We start from the raw sequence: 16,142 nt of genomic DNA, 5'->3' as shown, positions 1-16,142 counted from the left end.
TTAGGCGTGGTCAGTTCTGATGATCACAGTCCTGTTCCTTCAAAGGCCAGCTGCCTGCAGCGTGCTCTCACTTTTCTCCTCAGCACATTTCTCCTTTAAGCCCAGAAGGCCAGGAGTCACCACCGGAGAGGGATACCGCCCTCTCTACTATGTGAAGGGGACTGTCCCAGCCCCTGGCCAAGTCCAATTAGTGTTTCTCATTAGCACTTCAACAACAGGGAAGAGAGATTCAGAATCTATCCCAGGGGATGCCAGCTTGTAAATCTCTCCAGCTCACTGTGTGGCTTCTTAGCATGCACCAGAAATGTAGAACCTGTAGCACGGAGATGCTCCCTGCACTTAGAGCCCAGGGCAGGAATTCCCAAATCCTGGGAGCCACTGCTTCTCTGATGGACTATTCACACTTCTGCCTAGTATTTGCTTATGTATTGCTTAAAAAAAAAAATAAGCAAAACTTAGAAATCTAACCTGTTACTTTGGGGGTGAAATCTAAAATTTCTTGAGAAAACTAGAAAGTCCTTAGAATGCGGGCAAGGCTGAGTTCGAGTCCCCTGTGGCATGCAGGGCTGTGACAAGGACATGCAGCAGCGCGGAGTGGTTAGGCTGGGCCTCTGCAGTTCCTAAACACGGTGCTGATATGTGATTAGCCATGTGATTAGCAGGCTACCTAGAGACAACTAACTAACTAACTAACTAACTAACTAACTAACTAACTAACTAACATTCACAGGTAGGGTTCAGATCCAGGTGAGATGGTCCCAGAATGTGTACACTTGACCCCCTAGGCGTCCAGAATCAATGAACACACCACCAAGGCTCACGCTGCCCGTTCAGTGGCTCATGTGTGTGAGAACACAGCTGTGTAATGCTAGGTCCTTTCTCTTATGCATGTCCCCCCCAGCCTGTCTTCCCCCACTGCCTACCCCCGAGCCTGGGACATTTCTCTCTTGTGGGACAAAGGCACACGGGCAGTCTTCCTCTGGCCTGGACCCTCCCTGGCTGTGTCTCTCTGGATCATCCTGCAGGTGCAGTGACAGTTCTGTCTATCCATCCTCCTTGGTACCAGGGTGGCTGAGGCTAGCCCCTCTCCGCCTCCCCTTACCCCCATCACAGCTAGTATTGGCTCCACAAGGCCCGAACCAAAGCACTTCCTCAAATACTTATTTCCATGGGAGGAGAAAGAGCATGGGGCTGGGTCCCTCTTAAACTCCTGTTCCCCAAAGCAGACATTCTAACAGCTGAGTCAAACACACCAGGAGGAGTTGGCTCTGGGCATTACAATGAGTTAAACAAAGGAGGAGAAAGCCATTCAAGTGTGAGCCACAGCCCCAACAGCCGGGGTGGGGGTGGGGTTCCTGGGGCAGCCCTGGTGCAGCCCAGCACCTCCTCCTTTCTCCCTTTTCATTGACAGAAACAACACTCGGGACATGTGGATCCCATTTGCGGTGCTTAAGGCAAGGGCATAGGAAATTCAGCTGACTTGTCAGAGGATTCCCAGGGAGAACTGGTATGTCACTAGATCTGGTGACAGGAGCAGGCAAAGCCGTTAGGAATTTCCTATTTTGTCACTTGTCAGCCATCCAAAGGGGCTTTCACTTAATGCTGTGGTAGAAATAATTATGAACCTGTTATTAATGATAATCAGAATCACAGCTTTTTAAGACCGTTCCCTATCCATTTTATAACTTCTTCTTCTGGCAGGGAAAACAATGCAGTCAGGACTAAAGCTGACTTGAGAATGTTTTTGTTGTACGGAGAACGCATGTGCAGGGTATATGCTTGTGTGGTGCATGTATACATGTACAAGGACACAGGTCCGAGTGTCCTTGCACACTCGGGGGTCAGAGGAAGCCATCCAAGTGCCCTGTTCTGTCACTCTCTACACTATTCCTGAGACGTGGTTTCTCACCTAACCTGGAGTTACTCTGGTAACGGGAGAGTCCCAGGGACGCTCCTGGGTGACAGGGACATTTGCAGCCACATCCAGTTTAATAAGGTTCTAAGGTTTCAAACACAGGTCCCCGTGCTTGTTCAGCAAGGACTCCGACCCACGGAGCCACCTCTCCAGCTCCCACCACAGCTGACTTACTGAGTTCTCGGGTCAGGCCCCCTGAGAGCAGCTCACACTCGTTGGTCCACTTAGTCCCCCAGACTCCGTGAGCTGCTGTGCTCACCCTTCTTACAGGTGGCAAGATACAGGCAGGACAACGGTTATGGAGGTCACCAGAAACTGAAAATGGGGCTACTAGAACTGGAAACTCATCACTGAAGAGATTCTTGGCTGCTGAAATGAAAGAGCGTTTTCATTTTGGTCACCTCCATTTATACCGTGGTTCTCAACCTTCCTAATGCTGTGACACTTTAATATAATTCCTTATTATTATTATGGGGGGGGGGCGTTCAAGACAGGGTTTCTCTGTGTAACAGCCCTGGTTGTCCTGGAACTCACTCTGTAACCCAGGCTGGCCTCAAACTCACAGAGATCTGCCTGCCTCCTGAGTGCTGGGATTAAAGGTGTGCCACCACTACCGGGCCACAAAATTATTTTTGTTGCTACTTCATAATTTTGCTGCTGGTAGGAATTATAGTGTAAATAATTGTGTTTTCTGATGCTCTTAGGTGAACCCTGTGAAAGGGTCACCACCCACAGGTTGAGAATTGCTGATTTAGGGTCTCTGTGGGTCTGACATTTTATTCTCTCCCCGCCCACCGTGTGTGTGTGTGTGTGTGTGTGTGTGTGTGTGTGTGTGTGTGCACAGCATGTGTGTGGCGGTCAGAGAACAACCTTGGATATCAGTTCTCAAGCTCTTCCACCCCTGTCGTCTAAGTCAGGGTCTCTCTTTGGACTGAACGTGGCCCTGCAGGCCAGGTGGATGGCCCAAGCTCCCAGGGCTCTGCCTGGCTCTGCTTCCTCTCTTGCCATCACAGGGCTCCTAAGCCCACACAGAGCCACGCTCTTCTACCAGCCAGGTTTTCTCATGGCTGCCCGATCCTTGACTCTGGGAACACCTGGTTTCCCAAGGTGGTGGCCTCCTGTTCCTCCTCTACCCTTCCCTCTCTGCAGTACCGCATCCACTCAGATGCTGAACAAGAGACATCTGAGTCATCCTTTTCCATTCTCTCCTCCTCCCGTGCCACCAACTGGCCACCAGACCTTAGTGCTTTTACCACCTCCATATTTCAAAACTGGCCGCTGCCGCTGCTCCTCACCCTGCCTCCCTGTTCTCAGTCTGCAGCTCTCCCACGCCTCCTCGCTGCACGTATGAAGAAATCCGAGTGCCTCTGTCCAGGGAAGACTAGATGGTATCTTTCCTTCCTCCTCTGAGACACAGGGTGAGTAGCAATGCTGCTAGTCAAGTGGCAAAGCTCACAGCATGTCCCCCAGGCCGCCAGCAGTCGGGCAGCCCAGCACACCAGTCTGTTCCTTCTCTAGGCTATGTTCCAGGGCCGTTCCCTCGGCTGACTCCAGGTCATAGAGAGGCGTGGGGACAACCCATTTCTTCCCAGGTGACTCCTCTCCAGTGCCCAGAGAGGGTGGTGCTGAGGTAGGTGGGAGACTCCACCCTGAAGCCTGGGAACCCGCCTTCTCACAAGTGGGCGACACCCAGGCATTAACCCTGGTTTCTGCTTGCAGAGGCGCAGTATCTCCCAGGCACATGCCACACCAGGAGCACAAGGGCAGCACACCATGCTGACAAACCAGAATTTTAGTTCAAATGAAAAGAAGATGGCTTCAACCGCTTCTCTGAAACGCAGGGCCGATCGGAAGACACCGCAAGTCCTCTCTAGTGCTTGAGTGGGCCCTCAAGCCCCTTCACCACATTTCCTGTCCCAGTATTTAACTGCTAAGTGGTCAGCAGCAGCAATAAACGGAACCGGTGATTGCTGATTCCTCTGTTCGTTTCACCGGCATAACAGCACTTGTGTGTGCGTGTGTGCGTGCATGGGCACGTGTGTGTAAATATCCCCCCACCTCCTGCCCTGACGATATTAATGTAAAAATGTCTTTTTTTGTGTGCGGCTGAATGTAGTTGAGCTTTTTCTGATACTGCATCCCAAAGCCAGCCAGGCTGTAACCTAACTGCCCTTCAGACTCAACAACCCACTGCCAGCATTCTCCCTAGCCTTGCCAGTGACTCCCATGGAGTAAGCCGCTTGTAGGCCTGTGGCTGCGGAACCCTTTCCCTCCTCAGTTCAGGGACCCTCACGCATGTGCCAGACAGCAGGGACCACCACCTACCCCACGTCCTTCAAATGAAGATCAGGTGCACAGAGTTTCTCTCTGACTGCTCTTGTGAGGAGACAGGAGGAGCTGGGAGCATGGGTGAGTTCTGTCTATGAGCTTCCGAAAACACAATCTGTACTGCCCCACGAAATGGTTTCCAATAGCCTGCACGGCCCCACTCCCCTCCTCCCTTAAAAAGTGTTTCCAGTCTCTGCTTGGGTTTTTGGCATTGTGGTGGGGGTGGGGTAAGGAGCTGATGTGGTTTTTTTGAGACAGGTTCTCATGTACTCGAGGCTGGCTGCAAACTCCTTATGTGGTTGAAGATGACTTTGAACTCCTGCCTCTACGTCCCAGTGCTGGGATTATAAGCTCATGCCATCATGTTCAGCTTGAGATGAAATTTTATATATAGAACATTTAACATCCTGTTGTTGTATATTAATCATCTTAGGACAAATTATTAAGAAGCAAAGGCAGGGATATTCTTCAAAGGGATTCAAATGGGGCACAAGACAGTGGATCCTAAAAAAATCCTGAAAGTCTAAGCTCAGATGTGAGGGCATGGGTGCTGAGGCAGAGGGAAAAGGAAGAAAACCAGAAGGGTAAGCTGAAACGTGGATTGAATATGCCTGGTAAACTGTCAATCATTCACATAAAACTGACTCATTGAGTAACCAAATGCACAGCTAATTCCTGGGCCAATCTATCACACGGAGATCTGTGACAACCAGGAGTTCAAATGAGGACAAAATTCTGAGACAAGGAAAGAGAAGTGTGTGTGCGCGTGCGCACACACGTGGAACAGGATGTCTAAATGGAGTCTGGGACCCAAAAGCTGACCCTGAGTGAACAACATGGAAGCAGGCCTGTTCTGTACTCTGTGCCAGAAGTGGGCAAACAAGCCTTCAAGCCCTCACAGAGATCTACCAGGAGATGCTACTGCAGTGCCCATTCTTCCGGGGGACATGGGTTTACACGGGCTGGGTCATTTGCCGTGGTGGAAAACGGAAGAGTGGGGTGGGAACGCAGCAGCAGCCACACTGTCTCTCGGACGGGACCGAGGGAAGGTGCACAGGACGGGGACATTCTCCCACCAGCACAGGTTCAGACTCCAAGGGGAGGTGCACAGGACGGGGACACTCTCCCACCAGCACATTGATTTCCCCATCTCTCCCATACTGGAGACTGAACCACCTAAATGACAGGCAAGTGCTCGACCACTGACCTATGGCCCTGGCGCTCATCTGACTTTTGGGGAGAGGGTCTCACTAACTTGCCTAGGCTGGCCTTGAACTTATGATTCTCAGACTGCCTCAGCCTCCAAAGGAACTGGAATTATGGGCTCATGCCACCAGGCATAGCTCATATCCTTTTTAAAAATTTTATTCCATTTATTTATTTTTGTGTGCGTATGAGTATGTGTGTGGAGATGGGGTGGGACTGAATCTACCCCCCCCACACACACACACACATGTGTGCACACAGAGGTCAGAGGACAACTTGTGGGTTCTCTCCTTCTACCACGGACGTCTCAGGGATGGGACTCCAGGCTGTGCAAGCTGTCAGGCTTGGAGGCAAGAGCTTTTATCCACCAAGCCATTTCACTCCTCCCCGATTTCTCTTTTAAGGGCAGGAAATTAAAACCAAATAATAATCACCTTCTGGCTAATACCTCGCTCTAGCTAAATTACCAGAAGGTGCTCTTCCTGTGAGGTTTTTTTGGTGGGGCAGGAGCCCAGCACTAAGCTATAAATAAGAACTTACAGTTACAACAGCCCAAGTGGCCTAGGAGCAAGATCAAAGGCTGGTGAAGTAAGACACAGAGGTATCAGCCACCCCCCAAACCCCTGACCTGTTCTCCTGAGAAAAGGGGTCGCCAAAAGCCAGCCTCCCCCAGCTAGGGGCTGGAGGCCCTGACAGCCTATTTTCTCCTGTGGGACTGGTGATGTGGCTGCTCCTTTCTCCCTCAGCTTCTCAGGGAAGTCCTAGACAGGGCAAGGGTCTGGAGAGGTGGAAAGGGCTAACAGAACACTAGACAACCCGCCCCCCCCACCGCCACACACAGTGCTTGTGACTCAGAGTCCCCTGGGAACATTCTGACACTTCATCCATTCCAGTAGACATCCTTTTGGTCCCAGACGACACACTGGGTGCTCATGAGGAAACCAGCCAGCAGAGACCAGGGCATGCTGCTCAAGTCGTCTAAAGCACAAACTCAGTTCAAATACAACCACTTCACCGATGCTGGCTTCTCTGCATGAGAGTAAGAGGAAGTTGCCTAAGCACGCAGACCGATTCAGAAAATTAAACTGACAGGTGAACTGTGGGAAAAGCAGCAAGAATCACAGCATGGTAGCTGGAGGCAGAAAACCAAGCCGAGAATTAGTGAGCTGCTTCTGTGGGAAAGGCTCTGTGTTACTCTGAATGCTTTTTAAGAGACTCTAGGTGGCCTTGCTCCAAGAGACTGAGTAACACAGCAAGAACCTGAGTGACCCCGGAAGCACAAGGCTTAGAATGGCCTCCTCTTAAAAAGGAACACCCGCCCCATGACCGTGGTACTTTACCACACTCTGTTCTTGACCCACAGAAGGAAAGCACACTAATTTCTGTGAGCTGCTTTTGTAAACAACACATTCAGAAGACACACGCAGGAGTCATCTCTGCGCTTCGGTGGCAGAGGCAGAACGGGGGTTTCGGGCCAGCCTCTGTTTCATGAGTCCAGGTCATGGGGGCAACTTACTGTCTCAAAACAAAAAAATAAGCCAACAAAAATCAAAAGGCACACACAGGGATCTCTGTGAGCTTGAGGTCTACATAGTGAGTTCTAGGCCAGCTAGGGATACCAAGTGAGACCCTGTCTAACACCAAACCAAACCAAAACACCCAAATGTGGTAAGCGAAGTGCTTGAAATATTGTCTAACAAATTTTGGACAACCACACATTTGTTAAAATAGTTATAGGATATAATATATCCTATATTATAGGATATATTAACATATTAATAAGGAGTGTGCATTATATATTATTCTTATGTTGATCAATGATTTTTGTACAACAGGATGAAAATGGAATCTGTCTGAACTGTAGAACCGGATATCATTTGTAACAAGAAATTCAAAGTTGATTCCTTAAGAATTTTTCTGTTTTGTTTTTCAAGACAGGTTTTCTCAGTACAGGCCTGGCTGTCCTGGAACTTGCTCTGTACACCAGTCGGGCCTCGAACTCAGAAATCTACCTGCCTTTGCTCCTGAGTGCTGGGATTAAAGGTGTGTGATACTAATGCTCAGTGATTCCTTAAGATTTTATAACAATAAAGTGTTTACAATCAGGTCTGTTCAAAGACATAAATAATAATTTACACACAGAACAAATGTTTATGTTGTTACCATATTTAAAATTAAAAAAGTTTTAATTATAAGTATGTGTGGGTATGTGCATTTGAGTACGGGTACCCCTGGAGGCCTGAAGAAGGCATTTGATCCCCTGGGTGCTGAGAACTAAACCCAGGTCTTCTGCAAACGCTCTTCAGCACGGAGTCATCTCTCTGGGTCCTATTGTTATATTGCTGACACTTGCTGGACACTGGGGAAATAACAGTTCATAACACAAATTGTGTCCCTACTTTCATGGAGGCGTTATTCTTTAGTGGCCAAGAACTCTACCTGCTTTTCATATTCCTTGAGAACACAGGTTTCAACTCCTCTTTCCACCTTGCTAATTTCAGCAATTCTGGGTAGAAGGATTCTTTTTCTTAGCTTCTTGAAATAGGACTACTTGATATATGCACCGATGACACATTTCCATGAACAGAATGATGGGGGCGCATCTCACTCTATGTGAAAATTTGTACTGAAGGCAAAGATGATTTCTTTCTTAGGAAAGAAGTGAAACCAGCAGCAACCCCCCACCCCCCACACTTTCATAGTGGGCTGTAAAGAGTCCAGAATGGAAGTCATTTCACATTATAGATGGTTCTTCTTGCATAGCAGAATTTTAGAAGTTTCCCCCTGTTATTCAAGGTGTTTTTAGACAAATGCAGGATCAGCACAAGCGCTGCAGGTCTGCAGAGGGGAGAAGCAGTCAAGGGGAAGCATGTGCCTCCCTCTTTGGAAGACCGTCAAGGGAAGGCAGCTGCATGCCACTCAGCTGGAAGGGAGATTCACCTGTATGCCTCATCCTTAGCCTCTGCCTGCTGCTGAGATGCTGCCAACTCCAGGAAGCCCTCCTTAACTACCACACCTGAGTACTTTGGCTCAGAGCTTGTTTCCTACCTGGCCTACTGTGACCCTGAACTGGTGTGTCTTTCACAGCCCTACCGTGGCTGGCCCTCCTCTGTGGCCTGTGCAAGTTGCAGGGCACTGGGATCTGAACACAAGATCTGGAACAATTCTCACACCATACAGCCAGGCCTGAAGCTGGGGCAAAGGATCCTGGCCATGGCCCTACACGGTCTGCAGGCAGACAGACGTCCCACACGCTTGCAGAAAGTCAGTCCTGCACCCTAAGAGGGGAGTGGTGCTGCCAGACCTTAGAGGGAGGTGGGTGAGGCCTCCAGGACCGGCTGGTCCGGGAAAAGAAGGATGAAAGGTGCTGAGCACCGAGAACAAGTACAAATCATTCACTCCTTGGGGAGTGAGAAAGGGCGATTATCACAAGGTCCAGGGCAGACGGCCAAGGTAGTTATTAATAGAACATGAACGCGTTAGTCAGAGATGTCGTGCACTGGAGTCCTGCTTAGAAAACACACCTGCTGCAGGCAGCTTTGCCTCCACTTCCAGAGGAGTTTGATCACTAAACTCCCCGAGAATTTAGAAGCATGAGTCACAGAGGTAAGGGTTCTGAGCCCAGCCTGGCCACTTACTAGCTGTTCAACTCTGAAGTAGTTCCTTCACCTCTCTGAACCTCAATCTGTCCATCAGTACAGGAAGCCTAAGAATAGCTCCCGAGTTATAAGATTCTTGAGGACTGAAAGAGGTTGAATAGCTAAGCACGTAGTGAAAGGTCTAACGCGCAGTGTTTAGTAAGTAGGAATGTTTTTTATGAATGATTTCAATACTTTCAAAGGTCATGAGATTAACACCATTGGGAGGAAGAGCCCAGAGCCACACTATTCTGTTATTTTTTTTAAAGACCACAACAATTTTTATTCATAAATAATCATGTTCTCTGCATCACAATTAGGTCATTGATTCTACATTTGTTCATTTGTGTACTCAAAATTGTTGGTGATCACCTGCCCTGGCAGATACAGTTGTGTTCTGGGAACAGACAGAAAGGTGAAGGCGGCAGGTCCTTTACCCCCATGAGCATGCATCCTAGTGAAGAAGTGCAGACAGTATCCCCGAGAAGTCAGCATGGTGACTACCCAGAGGCCTGCAGTAGAGTCCCCACAGGCAGCAAACAAGCTCTGAGCCAAAGTACTCAGCGTGGTGGTTAAGGAAGGCTTCCTGGAGGTGGCAACATCTCAGCTGCTATGGGGAAGAATCGGATCTTGCTGACCAGTTGGTTGTGGGATCCCTTATCTCTGCCTTCCAAGGCTGAGATTACAGGTGGGGCTGCCATGCTCACCTGGCATTTCCATGAGTTCTGAGGATCTGAACTCTGGTCCTCATGCCTGCATGGCCGATGCCTTCACAGCTGAGCCATCTCCTCTGCCCTCAGTTTCCTTTTTGAGACAGGTTCTAGCTTAAGAATCCCAGGCTGGCCTAGAACTTTCAACCCTTCTTCCTCTTTCTCTCAAGTGCTAGGATTACTGGTGTGTGGTACCACATCTGGCTCATTTCAGTCTCCTCCATGTATTTCATGGATGGCTAGGCCGTCTCTTCTTGGCTATGAATAGTATTTCATCCGACTAGATGTGCCATAATTTGTTTACTCATTCACTCACTTCACTGCTTTCATGTTTCAGCAACTGTGGAGAAAGTGTCTACAAACATCCGTGCGCAGATTTCTGTGTGGGCAGAAGTTTTCCATTTCTTTGGAGAAATACCAAGGAGTGTAATCACTGATCTGTCTGCTGAGCATATATTTAGTTTTGTAAGGAAATTCTCACTGTACCACTGTGCACGCCCACAGCAGCGCATGGAGTTGCTCACAGCATTTGGTGGTGTCAGGACCCTGGATTTCGGCCACTCCAACAGGTGTAAAGCAGGATCTCATTGCTGCCGAGTTGCATTTCTCCACAGCTGATATGCAGCATCTTGGAGTACATTTACTTGCCACCACAGATCTTCGTGGCTAAAGTATCTGATAAAGTCTTTGGTCCACTTTAATTGATTTTTTGGGGGTACTGGAGACTGAACCCAGGGCACATGCCAGGCAACCACTCTACCACTGAGCCACATCCCCAAGTCCTGGCCCATTTAAAAATTAGGCTCATGATTTCTTATTATTGAGTGTGAAGGTTTCTCTCTCTGTTTTAGACAGCAATCTTTTATCTGATATGCCATTTGCAAAATTTTCTCCTTGTTTGTGGTTTTTCATTCTCTTGAAGGCGTAACTTACAGAGTAGTTTTTGTTGTTATTTTGAGACAGGTAAGCTCAGGCTGACCTCAAACTCACCATGTAGCCAAGGCTGGCCTTGAATTCCTGATTCCCCTGCCTCCACTTCTTCTGTTAGGATTCTAGATGTGTGCCACCATGCCTGACAGAAGTTTTGAAAGAAATTGTGTGTGGTGTATGTGTTTGTCTGTGCATGTGTACATGTACAGACCAGAAGTCAGTATCAAGTCTTCATTTTCTCTCTACCTTATTTTATTTTATTTTATTTTGAGACAGGGTCTCTCGGTGGACCAGGAGCTTGCTGGCTAGGCTGGTGGCCAATGACTCCAAGGATCCTCCCGTCTCTGTGTCCTAAGCGCTGGGTTACTACTATGCTGGAGTCTGACTTGTGGGGTCAACTCAGGTCCTCAGGCTTGTACGACAACCACCTCACTGACTCATCCTCTCCCTGGCCCTCACAAGTTTTGAATTTTAATGCATCCAGCTTACTTTTCTTTCACATGGATCCATATCTGAAAACTTACCACCCCAAATCCAAGGTCATCTTGTTTTTTTCCCGTTATTTTCAAGAACTTGTACACTTTTGTATTTCATACGCAGGACTATGATGACTTGCTCCCTCATAGGGATACTTAGGGCTGGAGGTTGGCCTGGGTTCTTCGAGGAGGCCCTGGGGCTTCAGCTGCCCTGGCTCCTAGTCCTGGCCATGCACACAGGCCTGCACTCGAGGAGTCCCATCCTTATGGGAAAGCCAGGACTTGAATGCTCTGCACACACACCCTGCGTGGGAAGGCTCATTCTGGGCAGCCTGGAGGCTGCCCTCTTGGAAGGAAGGACAAGCCTTCCCCGGAGAGAGCCTTTGTCCTGCTGTCCTGACACAGCGGCATTCTGGTCTGCCTACAGAGTGAGAGGGATCATGGGTACTTCAGCTGCAACTTTGGGCTCTGGCCCGAAGCCCCTTGCTGTCAGTTTTACAAGCTCCTATTTGCAGCCTCGCATTAGGCTCATTAAAAAGCTGCTCCCTGTGGGGTCATAAATGCACATGGATGAGCGGAGAGTGAGCTTGTGAGGCTGCCTATGATCTGCCCACCAACACTGAAGAGGACCTAATGGAAACAGTGAATCAGCGCCTCCTGGCTGGAGCAGGGCTGGCATCTTGCCAAAGCAAAGGCGGCCTGCAAGCCCTTCACACAGTTTGCCATGACTTCCCTGCCTTTGAATGGGACAACCCACGGAAGGAACTCAGCTGTATGTGTCTTGCCGAGTGTGGTCCTCCAGGCGACAGGTGCTGTCTTCATCGGGTCAGCTGTACCTGCTGGCAAGTGGCAATCATGATTGATCATGATTGGGCCTGTGGCCTGTTGACACTCCCTCACAGAAGGAGGGAGTGAGGAGACACTGGCCCCTTACCTGAGTGTCTGACCACTCCTCCCAGTCAATTGTATGCAATTCTGCCCTAACTGTGTGACCTCAGGTCTTGGGGAAGGGCTAGAATATATATAGAGAGGCTGGGGAAGACGAAGGGGGGTGGGCCTCCACCTCTGCAGCCACCGGGGAGCCATCATCTATGCTGGGTGAAGGCTTCCCAGCCCAGCTGTTCTGCGGCCACTCACTGTGATGCTTGCAATTTTATGTCCCCCATAGCCTCAGGTATTTGCATAACTGTTCCCCAGCTGGTGGTGTAGATTTAGGAGGTGTGGCCTTGCCAGAGGAAGTATGTCACTGGGGACTGGCTTTGAGTGTTTAAGAGACTTGGGCCATTCTCTCAGCTTGGTTCACTCTCTCAGCTTCCTGCTTGTGGTTTAAGATGTGAGCTATCAGCTCCTTCTCCAGTTCCCATGACTGCCCGCTGCTTCCACCCCACCACGACTCATCCGCATCTCCCTGGAACTGTAGTAAGAAGGAAGGAAAGATATATAGAATAAAGAAAGGTAAAAAACCCAGAGGCAAAACATAAAGAGAAGTGGGATAATTTAAGTTAGAAAAGCTGACTAGAAATAAGCCAAGCTAAGGCCGGGCATTGCTAAGTAAGAATACTTATTCTGTGTACTTATTTGGGAGCTGAGTAGTGGGCCCTCAGAGAAAACAAAAACAAAACCCCACAACTACCGGGCCTTATAAAGAGAGGTAGATATTGTTTACATTTGTTCACATCTACTCAGGGAGGAAGTCTCACAACAGTATGGAATCCTTCTATTCCCTCTAGCTTCCCATTTCTTTGTTTTGTTTCTTTTTAAGTGGAAACTTTTTTTCATTGAGGACACTGGAGAGGGCAAACGGGCTGGGCTGCAGGTAGAGAACCACCTGCAGGCTAAGTCAATGGGCCACATGGGGCAAGGAGATGGAATGTCTCCTTACATTCTGATGATGGATGATGAAGTTTGTTTTTATTCCTGGAGCTCCCAGGAATGTAATCATCGTGCGAAGGAGGGCAGTCCAGATCTGCTGGTGTACAATTCTAGGACAAGAGCATGAGCCTCCTGTGAATGCAGCTTCCAGTCCTGGTCTGCTGCTGGGGCCACAGGGTGCTGGGCTACCTGCAGTTCTGTGGGGCCATTGCAGTCTGGCCTGGCCTGGCCTGGCCTCCACCACAGTTTCCAGGACACTCTGGGGATTTGTAGGGACACAGACCAACCCAAATATGTGTTCATGGGCCATGGCCTCCCACACCTACATGTGAAGCCCTTCAGTTCTGTACGTCACCATGACTGTTACCACAGCTCAGGTACAGCCTGCTTGCACGCTCTCATGCTCTGAGTGCTGCTCTTCTCTTTCCAGGGGTGTTCTCCCGACCTGGGTAACCTTCTGCAACCCTTGCTGGTGCCCCCGTCTGGGGTGACCCCATTACCGGATCTCTGACTAGTCAGCACATCTTCCTAAGACAGAAGAGTGCTGCTGGCCTGCACATCTCACTGTGCACATTTCAGCTCACTGCTACATGGCAGAAGAAAAAATCCGAATTTTTTTTATCTCCTTGACTAAATTCTAAGGAAAATTTCTTTGCACTGTGGCTTCACTGACAAACACACAAACAGGACTCCAGCAAAACCAACAGCCAGGGCTGGAAGGGACCGCAGAAGCCACCGGCCTCTGATCCTGTCCCGGGTGCTTGCTCCTAACCCATCCATCATTGGGACTTGGCTATACTTCACAAGAACTGTCACCCCATTCCTGCCCTGATGTGTGTGCCTCCTCCTTAATTCCACATGTGGCCATGTAAGGGTCCAGCCCTGACCAGAACTCTGTCAAGAGTGCTCAACTTTGGCTCAGACCACCACCAAATTCTCATTTAACATTCCTATCTTTGCTGCCCCGCCCTTCAACCCAGTGCCTCCTCTTCCCAAAGCCTTCCCTTCAGCAGTGGCTTGGGCAGCCCCAGGCTTACAGGGTAGCCTGAGACAAGCAATGCCTTCTCTGAGCCTCAGCTTACTCAGCTGTGAAATGGGAATGACAGCATTATTAGAGAGGACCAACTGAGATAACACCATGTCCACAGATCTCCACCAGCATGCTGTGGCAATCCCCTCACCACACACACACACATACACACACCAAATACACATAGCTGGAAGGAAAAAAAAGAATAGCTGAGATACTTTCAATAGGAAAGTAAACCAGAATAATGGTCTGGGCTTCAGGTAGAATTACAGGGTAAGGGAAGGCTCCAGAAGGCTCCAGACTCTTGGGGGTGACATGACTACTGTGGAGGTGGCCAACAGGGAGGCAGACACTGGAAGACAGAGAGAGACTGCTTCATCAAAGAAGGGAAGCAGCCAGACTTGGCGTTCTGGTCTCCCAGCTCTGATCCTGAGCCGGATGACCCTGTGATCAGAGGGCCGAGGTGTCGGTACACAGCGCCCACATTGTTACGGCTGCTGTGGCTGGCCGCGTATAACAACTCTGCATCCACACGGAGCTGGGCGGCTGCAGGGCCTACCCTCACTCCTTTATGCTTCTGCCTTGAAAACAAACGGGGGAGCAGGCCAGAAAGGTTCTGCTTGAAAAACAAATACCTGTGACACAGGTTTCAGAAGCCGCCACTGTCTGCCTCACTTGTCGTGCCTCAAATGAACCCCGGAATCAGCTCGGAAAGATGCGCCATCACACTCGAGTTCTAGACCCCATCCTCACTCATGGGTGTTGTCCTCTTACAGGGAGGGAGACCAGAACGAGAACCCCCCAACAAATGAGGAAGTGGCTTCCCTAGAGAGCACATGCCGTCTACCATGGAGGAGGACAGGACCTGAGCAACGTGGCCATGGCGAACTGCTAAGCACCCTGGAGGTAGGTAACGGAACCTTCATTTTAACATTAGAGAACCACCACCCAGAGGGCTGAACAACCTGCAGGAGACAACACAGCTTGTACACTGTGTTTGCATTCTCGGCACCCCAAGGACAGAAAAACGGACCCAGTACTCCCAAATCCTACTTGGTCATTGTAAGAAACTGAAGTGTAACTCCGACCAAAAAACCCACTCTTTCAAAGGAACAATTCAGTGACTGACCTTTTTTTTTTTTTTTTTAATAGCCATGGTTGTAATCATAACCATTAGTTTAAAATGTGTTTGCTAAAAGGAACTTGCAATTAATCATAGTAAAGTCCCATTTTCTAACCCCTCCACCCCAGAAACCAAAATCTAATTTTGGACATTTCATATGCACGAAATCACACATGTGGCTTCTCGTGACTGTGTCTTTTTTTTTTGGGGGGGGGTTAAAGAGGAGGGTCTCATTCTGTTGCTCAAGCTGGCTTTGAACTCATGATCCTCCTGCCTTAGCCCCTGAGTGCTGGGCTTACAGATGTATACTAGCATGCTTGGCTACCGTATAGTGTTTTATCTCACTGATTACACAAACGGCATTCTCTTGTATTAAATATCTTTGAGGGTTACTGCCACGTGCCTCGGTGCTGTGTTTTTCCGGATGCTCCACCCTCCTCTCTTCTGAAGCTCACATATGTGCGGGGGGTAGGGGTGGGGGTCAGTGGCAGGGCTCGTGGTTGGAATGTGCTAGAAAGGGAACAGAGTTCTCTGGAGAAGCCCCTAGAGCGCCTCAGTGTGCAACGGCACATGGTTAATACGTGTATACGCACCCTCTGCCTTCACATCCTTGCCACGATCATTTCTGAGAGAGCAGAGCGGGAACGTGGGTGAACCTGGGCCTGCCGTCTACTCCCATACTCACATGTCCATCATCCAACAGAACGGCTTCCATTTTAAAGCTAACGCAGTTACAAACCATGCTAAGGGGTAACATAGACAAGTGAAGAATTTGAAGCCATACCGAGGTTTCAGTACTGGGTAGTCACATTTACCAAGGGAAATGAGACTCCAAATGCCTAAGGTATCATGCAGTGTGTGATAACTACATAATGCCTGGAATACAAGATTAGCTCAAAAAAATGCTAACTCTG

The 16,142-nt window shown here is 49.2% G+C and overlaps 1 protein-coding gene across 1 annotated transcript in view; it reads right to left on the bottom strand.

Moving 5' to 3' along the window:
• Positions 1-16,142, bottom strand: part of Abtb2 (ankyrin repeat and BTB domain containing 2) — a 166,044-nt gene that overhangs the window by 44,158 nt on the left and 105,744 nt on the right. The window lies entirely within an intron of this gene.

Source organism: Peromyscus maniculatus, chromosome 4 (genome assembly GCF_049852395.1).
Source record: "Peromyscus maniculatus bairdii isolate BWxNUB_F1_BW_parent chromosome 4, HU_Pman_BW_mat_3.1, whole genome shotgun sequence".
Taxonomy (NCBI): Eukaryota; Metazoa; Chordata; class Mammalia; order Rodentia; family Cricetidae; genus Peromyscus; species Peromyscus maniculatus.
This window is presented reverse-complemented; position numbering and strand designations above follow the sequence as displayed.